Below are 9,174 nucleotides of genomic sequence, written 5' to 3'. Positions count from 1 at the left end.
GTTAGTCTGACTGGCAGAAAGATAACTGGAAAGGAAATTTGACTGCTCACGTTGAATGGTATCAAGAGAAAAACCATAAGAAAATAATGTCGCAAAGACCAGGTGTGAGATATAACGGGCAGACTTAGAGGGAGAAGTATTTACAGATGTGAGTTAATCTAGTGTTGAAGAAGAAAGAGAATTTATGGTAAAGAAATGAATAGGATAGTCAATGAATAATACGCAGGACAAAGGAACAAATTTTAGTGGAACATATTGTCCAAGCTTTGTATAAAGTGATGTGTCAGCCAACGATGTTGTTACTTTGCTGTAATTTTTAAGAAAAAAAAAATTGTCACTATTTAAAGAAGCTGCTTTGGATCAATTTCTTTTCAGATGGAACGAACAGTTAATGCCCACAGAAGAAATATTCTTATAAAATTCTCTTAATTATCTTATAATAAAGAAGCTCCTCTGAGAAATATTGTATATATTACCCCCTGGGGGTAGGGGGGTTTCAAGAATACTCCCCCAGTATCCCTGCTTGTCGTACGAGGCGACTAAAAGGGTTGGTGGTGGGTTAGTGCCCCACCCCGTAAAAAGAACTAACTAAAAAAGCAAATAAAGCGCCTCGGACCCGGACGGACCATACGTTGACGACTAAGGAACGGACAAAGGACATTCTGAGGGTGGGAACATGGAATGTGAGAGGAGTGAATGATGAAGTGAAAGAGAGAGAGATTGTCCAGGTGATTGAGGATGCAAAAGTGGATATACAGTATGTGGATTGACTGAAACTAAATGGAAAGGTGAAAGGATGAGAGAATGGGAATACGGTGTAGGTATATGTGCGGGAGTCAGTGAGAATGAGAGGGCAAGAGAGGGAGTATGTCTGATGATAAGCAAGAAGTGGAAGGAGAATATAAGAGAGTATGGAACAGTGGGTACAAGGATTGTATGGGTGAGGATGAAAGTAGGTATACAAGCATGGGCGATTGTATGTGTGCATGCTCCAACAGAGGATCGAGTGGCAAGAGTGAAAGATGAGTTTTGGGCGAGAGTAGAAGCATGTATGGACAAGTTTGAGAGGAGCGAGAGAGTGCTGTTGATTGGAGACATGAATGGCAAAGTTGGGAATGTACGAGTGGATGGAATGGTTGGTCAGTGGGGTGTGCCAGCTGAAGTAGATGGGAATGGTAGTGCTTTGGTGGACATCTGTGCTGGTAAGGGGTTGGCAATAGCCAACACCTACTTTCGTCATAAGATGATCCACCGGTATACATGGAGAGTAATGAGGAGGATGGATGGTGAACTTGTTGAACGAAAGGCAATGATAGACTACGTGTGTGTGGATGAGCGAATGAGAAGACAAGTGTTGGATGCAAGGGTGTGGAGAGGGTGGGGAATGGAGTCTCGGACCATCACTTAATGATGGCCAAGGTAGAGCTGCAAAGAAAGTGGTTGAGGAGACGAAGGGGAAGACAGGAGGAAGCAGCTCCTGTGAGAAGAGTGGAGAAATTGCAAGATAGTGAGAAAATGACAGAGTATAAGAGCATAGTGGAAGAAAGATTTGAAAGGTATGAGCTAGAGCAGATGGAAGGGGTGGAAGACGTATGTAAGATACTCACGGAAGAGATAAGCGCAGCGTGTGAGACGGTTTGTGGAGTGAGGAGGAGATGCAAGGGTGTGCAAGGGACAGCATGGTGGAATGATGAGGTGAAACGAGCTGTGGAACAAAAGAAGAAGGCATATGGTGAATGGTTGGCGAGTAGAGGTAGGGGAGAAGATGAGAGGGAGAAGAGAGAGGTATATGTGAGCAGGAGAAGGGAGGTTAAGAGACTGGTGAAGGAGAGTAAGAAGAAAGTGGATGAAGAGTTTGGGAGGAATCTGAGTGTGAAATGGAGGGAGAGTAAGAAATTGTTTTGGAAGGAGGTAAAGAAAGTAAGGCAGTGTGAAAGGGGAAATAGTAGGGGAGTGAAACATAGGAATAATAGATTGTTGGTGGAGAGGAGAGAGAAATTGAGGAGATGGAAGGAGCACTTTGAGGATTTGTTGAATGTAGAGAGTGAGAGCAGTGTGAGTATAAGTGGTTGGGGAATGGCTGGGAGAAGAAGAGATGAGAGGAGGGAGGGAGAGATCAGTAGGTCGGAAGTAGTGGAAGCGATGAAGAAGATTAAGCTGGGAAAGGCCCCAGGAATTGATGGAGTGTGTGGTGAAATGCTTAGGTATGGGGGTGAGATTGTTGTGGAGTGGATATGGAAGTTGTGTAGATTGGCTTGGGAAGAGGGAAGGGTTCCAGAGGACTGGAAATCAGGTATAACTGTTCCTCTGTACAAAGGAAAAGGGGAGAGAGAAGTATGTGGTAACTATAGGGGTATTTGCCTTCTTAGTGTGACTGGTAAAATATATGGTAGAATACTCATTCATAGGGTTAGGCATATGACAGAGGAGTTAGTTGGAGAAGAACAAGAGGGATTTAGGAAGGGAAAAGGGTGTGTAGATCAGATATTTGTTCTAAGATGTTTAGTGGAGAAGTATCTAGAGAAGGGAAGGAAAGTGTATGCTGCCTTCATGGACTTGGAGAAAGCTTATGACAGAATAGATAGGCAAGGTATGTGGAAGGTATTAAGAATATATGGAGTGGAGAATTGTTGAGTGCTGTGAAGAGTATGTACGAGGGAGCTAGGGCTACGGTGCGAGTGGATGGTGAGCTGAGTGAGTTCTTTGATCTCAATGTGGGACTGAAACAGGGGTGTGTGATGTCTCCATGGCTGTTTAATATATATATGGATGGGGTTGTAAAGGAGGTGCAAGGTAGGGCAGTGGATGTGGGGTGGCCCTAATGAATGAGGGTGAGATTTGGAAGCTTCCGGTGTTGCTGTTTGCTGATGATACAGTATTGTTGAGTGAAGATGAATGGGAGTTGCAAGGTTTGGTGAATGAATTTGGGACAGTGTGTAGGAGGAGGAAGCTGAAAGTTAATGTAAACAAAAGTAAAGTTATGGTGTTTGAGAGGAATGAAGTCACAGAGTGTGCAGTGAGGTTGGATGGTGAGGATATGGAGAATGTGAGTGCATTCAAGTACTTGGGTAGTGTGATGAGTAAGGATGGAACTTTGGGGGATGAAGTACGTGAAAGGGTACAGCAGGGAAGAAAGGTTGTTGGTACACTGAAAGCAGTAATGAGAAATAGGGAGGTGAGCATGGAAATTAAGAAGTCACTGCATGATGGTATTGTGATCCCTACCCTGACGTATGGAAGCGAGGCGTGGACCTTGCAAGAGGGGAACAAGTCAAGAGTGAGAGCAGTGGAAATGAGTTACTTGAGAGGAGCATGTGGAGTGACGTGGAGGGACAGGTTGACGAATGAAGAAGTGAAGGAACGTTGTGGGGTAGATGTGGATGTGGTTGAAAAGATTAGGAGAAATACACTGAGGTGGTTTGGACATGTGGAGAGAATGGAGAATGAAAGACGGACTAAGAGGGTGTATGTAGGTGAGGTGGAGGGAGGGAGAGGGAGGGGTAGACCGAGGATGAGGTGGAGGGATGGAGTTGAGAGGTATATGAGGGAGGGGGGGGTGAGTTGGGGGGAGGGGAGTCAAATGGTGGGTGACAGAGTGACTTGGAGGCGTTTTGTCTGCAGCCACCCTTTGCGGGATTAGGGCGTCGGGCTATAGATAGATAGATAGACGTCTGAGAAAATTATTTAAAATAAACCAGACAGATACAATTATCTTGCATAAAAAAACAAGCACAGCAAACCTGTGCAATGCCACTCCACAGTAAACAGTATCATAGCCATCAACTATAAACCGATTTCCGTAACAAAACCGTACATAGTCCAAATATACTCGTAGTTTTCTGTAACGCTTTCAGTTACTTGGAGACGTTTTCCTTACAACCATTTCTTCCTCCTCATCCTCTGCTGAGAAAAATGCCATGCCCTATCCACTGCCTGGAGTGGGAAAAAGTTGTTCCTGGTCTGAAGTAAGATATACTGTACTGTCAACAAAGAAAAGTATCGCACACATTACCGCACGCATCACTCAGAATCATGGACAAAGCATTGTGATATATGCAGCACCCTATGATTACAAGTGCAAATATTTTCGTTGGTAGTTACCAAGACTCGAAATTGCAAAAGTTCACATTCCGGATGATGTGTTTTTTAAGGCACTAGGTTAATAGAATAACCAAACCATACGTGCTCCCTACATGTCAACAAGTGGGTTGGTGGAGGGTTAGTGCCCCTCCCCGTAAAACAACTCAAAGTCAAACGGCCACCCCTTACGGGAGTATGGCATCTGGCAATAGATAGATAGATAGAGATAGGTTAATAGCTTTGTGTGTGTCCTACAAAACTCGCTCATCTTCACATCCATCGCACCCCAAGTGTGCGATACTTTTTTCTCACTGACTGTACATCCCCAGGTGTAGGTGGGGAAGTGCACCATCGACTCACTCGATGTAGTCCAGTCTTCAGGTGACTGACTGATAAGACAAAGGTTTTCTGTAAGCCAAAAAATCACCTACTGCTTTGGGTGGTAACCATGTAGCCAAAAGACACCTGGTGGTTTCATGGGTTAAGGCGCTGCAAAAGGATTGAGCCTGTAAGGGTTTATATCCAAGGGTTGGTTGGCGTGTATTGCTTACATAATGCCAGTCTTGGAGGAGCAAAGCTGGTAACCTTCGCCCTAAATGCGAGGAATAAGTAGACTGCCTCCGAATCCCACACGCTGCTCATGGCCAACAAAGGATTCGATGATGGATGAATGGATATAATTTCTCTTTATGAAAAACAGCAGCATTTCATTTATAGATCAGCACACACACACACACACACACACACACACACACACACACTCTCTCTCTCTCTCTCTCTCTCTCTCTCTCTATCTGTCTATCTATCTATCTATTTATCTGTCTATCTATCTCAGTAGATTTTTAATACATTTTCGTCAAGGCATTTAAATACCTCTTGCAAACCCTCCTTCGAACCCCAGGATGAGAACCCCTGCTCTAAGGAAACCAGGAATTGTGTGTGTGTGTGTGTGTGTGTGTGTGTGTGTGTGTGTGTGTGTGTGTGTGTGTGTGTGTGTGTGTGTGTTTTGCTTGGTAAAAAACAGAGATAAAGTTTTAAATATTGCACATATATGAGATTAAAGAGCTCAAGCAATTTGAAGAGACGGACAAAGCTGCAAGGAAAACTTTTTTTTTTTTTTTAAGTGTCCGACTCCGGGCAAAGGCTTCAGGGCCTATTCCAAAGTCCCAGTAGTCCTCCTTGGAGCCCAGTAGTCCTCCTACTTCTCCACATGTCACCACTTCGGCGCCAGCACTCACCATCCATATTGAATACATGCTAGGGCTGTCTCATACAGGACTGGTGCGCTGGTATTAGCGGGGGTATTTTTATGACATGTCGGCGCGTCATCTGGTAGATCAGAAAAGTCTGATTTTTATGAAATTCAAATCTTTAAACTGTTCCCTTCCCCAGCCGGGATTCGAACCTGGGCCCATTAGGACTGCAGGCCGCCTCTCTACCGATTCTGTACCGCCTCCCACTGAAGAAGCGAAGGCTGAAATTTAGGGAGGGAGCGTAGAACATATTTCACTACAGTTCTCTGTGAAGTACGATATTCTATAATATTTTCTTTTGTTTGTATGATGGTGAGCTGTGCTAACTTATTTGTGCAACGTATTTTACTGCAAAGCAGAATCAGCTACAATGTTTCATAATTCTGTCCTTCCCGTGTATTATTGTGTCCTGTGTGTATTTAGAAGTATTATATGCATAAACATGGAGTAGAAAGATCGGCTTTGAATCTGCCTCCAACAACCTACGCAATTACCTCACTACCGGTGGCGGTAGTAAGTACAGTTGTAAGAAAAAAATAATTAAAAAAACAGTACTTCTGTTGCCACCACAGATCATACCACATTGCCTCCATATCTCTCACACCACACTGCCTCCACACCTCTCACACCACACTGTCTCCACACCTCTCACACCACACTGCCTCCACACCTCTCACACCACACTGCCTCCACAACTCTAACACCACACTGCCTCCACACCCCTCACACCACATTGCCTCCACACCCCTCACACCTCATTGCTTCCATACCTCTCACATCACATTGCCTCCACACCCCTCATACCATAACCATACATCTGCAGTACTTGACAACACGTTTTGTTTAGTAAGGATTTCTTGCGAGGACCATACTTAAAACGAGACGTGTTACTATTTTCGTGTTTATTTTACGTACTAATACTGCCATTATTACTGTTGTCATTAGCAGCATCACTGTTAGTCACTAAGCCTACAGTAGCTTCTACCTTGTAAGCTGACGCAGTGGAAACCTTACTGCCTTAGTGGGATATATCTGAACAAGCCATTTCCACACGGCTGTCTTCCTTGTCCTGGCAATTTAACCACCACTTAAATTAACCTAAATTTGGCTGCTGAGGAATTGAGTCCAAATCTCAAGTTAAGCTTCGTTAGCAACAGATGTGCGTGGGGAGTTGGCTAAGTCTTGTTAACAACGCAATGACCTTAGAGTTCTAGTGTCATACAACAGCCATAGTACTGTAGTGCCTCCCATTTCTACAGCAGACAGTCTACTGTCTTGTAAGTTTTTGTATGTCTTTTGACTAAACTGTTACCAGTGTAAATATCTATTTCATATTCATCTGATGGAGTAGTTATTTCAAGACAGACTTCATTGTGGAAATCATCATTGCGTTACCCTCTCCCCTTAATCTATTCAGTTATTACCTGTGGGAATAGTTTAACGCGTACACGAACGTTGAATCTCAGTATTGAAAGTAAAGTAAGGTTTGTAGTTATTTGCGTAGAAAATAATACAAAACATCCAGTGCAATTTATAAATAATTTATGAAAAAATGGGGGTGTACAAAAGTCAAGATGTCCCTGATTACATGACAGAGAGGATACAGAGATAGTAAACGGAATGAGAACATGAAATGTAGGGAATGGTAATGTGGGGAAGATGAAGTGTTGGAAGGACAGAATGGAAATGTGAAGAATGACGTGTATTGTAGCAGGACATGGCAGAAATAGGCAGAGGTGAGGGTAGGAAGGAAGACAGGATTATTTTTGATAAATTGTTTCAAATTACTCAGACTATTTTGTATCTGTATGTTAAGGATACAGTGCTTTCGACCCTATTTAAACCCTATTCAGATATAACGTGCCAAAAAAAGTTATGTCCACATTAAGCACAGTTTTAATGGGTACAATTAATTCATCTGCGAGTTCACAGTCATTATGAATTAAGTACAAACACATCCAGCTGTGCACTCTGACAACTGTACAGTGAAAACAAATCTTAAACGACAAGTAGTGTTAAGTGTCAAGAACAATGGGGATAATCATAGAAACAAAAGTTTAAGGAAGAAACAGAAATATTGCTTAAAAGTTGGTGATAAAGGGCTGCAGGCAAAGACAAATGAAGGAAAACTTTTAGTGGTAAAAAGGAGAAGGAAGCAGGTGGACTTTCGAAACTGTAATGCAACTTTTATCTTACAAAAATCACGAGGAGGCGCAAAGCTAAACAACAGTATTTCTTGACCATTCGAATAGTTGTCCTGTACTTTTAATTCTCTTCTTGCTAATTTTAGGCGATTTTATTCAGCTAATGAGATTTCTCGCAAAGGAGGGATTTCATTCAGTCATTGTTTTTCTTCTCCCTACTTGAGCATTCGAGGTGAACCGAATAATTTGGAGACAAGAACAATATAATGAAAAGACATAATCTGACTGCAGGTGTTTAACAGATAAAACAAATATAGTAAGTAAAACATAATAGAGACATTTTAGTTATTGGTGAGAAATTGCTTCCTCCTTTCCTGACACATTATTGGCTCCCGAAATGATTTGCGAACTTGGATTATGAAATTAGTGAACAGATGTGAAATGCAGATAAAAAGTGAGGCTTGTGAGAAAGCCATAGTCGACTGGAACACTTTACAAGTCAGCTGGCACGCATTTATATTAAATTCTACCTATAACTATTGTTGTGGCTCCTGGTTCACTTAGATGTGAGTTCAGTGAAATGAAGGCTGAATGTTACTCTCCTACAGTCCACTATTCTTCACTCGAAAAGTAGAGGGAGAGCTGAGAGGCGTTTATATAACCGGGGAGATCCACCAGTCGGTTAAAACGATGCCTCCACTTGAAGGTGTCCCTCTCCAGAAATTCTAGCTATCGCCAGAGTAGACAGTTATATCCAGGAAGGAGTCTGATAGTGTTCTATGACTCTCTAAACTTGATTAAATTGTAGTATTCTGAAGCCTAAAGCGAGGAAACTATCATGCAATTATTTCATATCACAGGGTAAACAGTTGCTGTTACATAAGCTTGTTCTGTGTTTGCAAATAAATAACAAATCCATAGGCCTATATTTAATCCGATCTGTGTGGGAACCATGAGATCTAACGAACAGTGTGGAAATGAACACTATCTTAGAAGACCGCTTGGTTGATTTGTTTTTTCCAGGAGTATCTATACTCTTTATTCTAAACTGTCCTACAACTGCCATCTCTCCATTTTATAAAAAGATCAGCAAAAAAGTGTAATGCTAGTCACGAAAAAGTGCCATGAAAAAGACGCAGAGCCATAGTATTGTCTTCTGCCACTGACCTACATGAAAAAGGCTGCAAGATATCGAAATAATGGGTCAGGTTAAGATAAGAGAACTACCAAAGAATAATGTTTTCGTCTCCCATCGTCCACCATAACTGTGAACTACTCATACTTCGCTTAATCATTCCTAAGACAGTTTCAGAGGCAATTCAGTGTTGAGTCAAGTATACTTAGTGAACAGCGAATAAAATGAAGACTAAGCATGCATCCATTGCCTTTTGCTGGAATCTTAAGAAAAACTGGACTATAAGATGAAATTGTGGTGTATTAGGAGGCCCCATGGGTGAACTCCCGTCTGGTGATTAATAATAGTTTAGTAGCGGGAGCTGGGCCTTGCATATACTTCCTACCAACCATCCCTGATAAATAGCACTCAGAGGCTTTTTTATGTGGGGGAATGATGGTCATGACTGGAGAAGAGGACACTGGACGGAAAGAGGGAATGGGAGATTAAACGAGAAAAAGCAAGAAGGCACTCGGAGAACGAACACCTACGCCAAAGCCATTGCAGGAGCCGGAGCCGGATC

The sequence above is a fragment of the Coenobita brevimanus genome, chromosome 23 (assembly GCF_032717465.1).
Source record: "Coenobita brevimanus isolate Jiangsu-jjx chromosome 23, ASM3271746v2, whole genome shotgun sequence".
NCBI classification, from domain to species: Eukaryota; Metazoa; Arthropoda; class Malacostraca; order Decapoda; family Coenobitidae; genus Coenobita; species Coenobita brevimanus.
The sequence above is the reverse complement of the archived record's forward strand: the minus strand, read 5'-3'. Positions refer to the sequence as shown.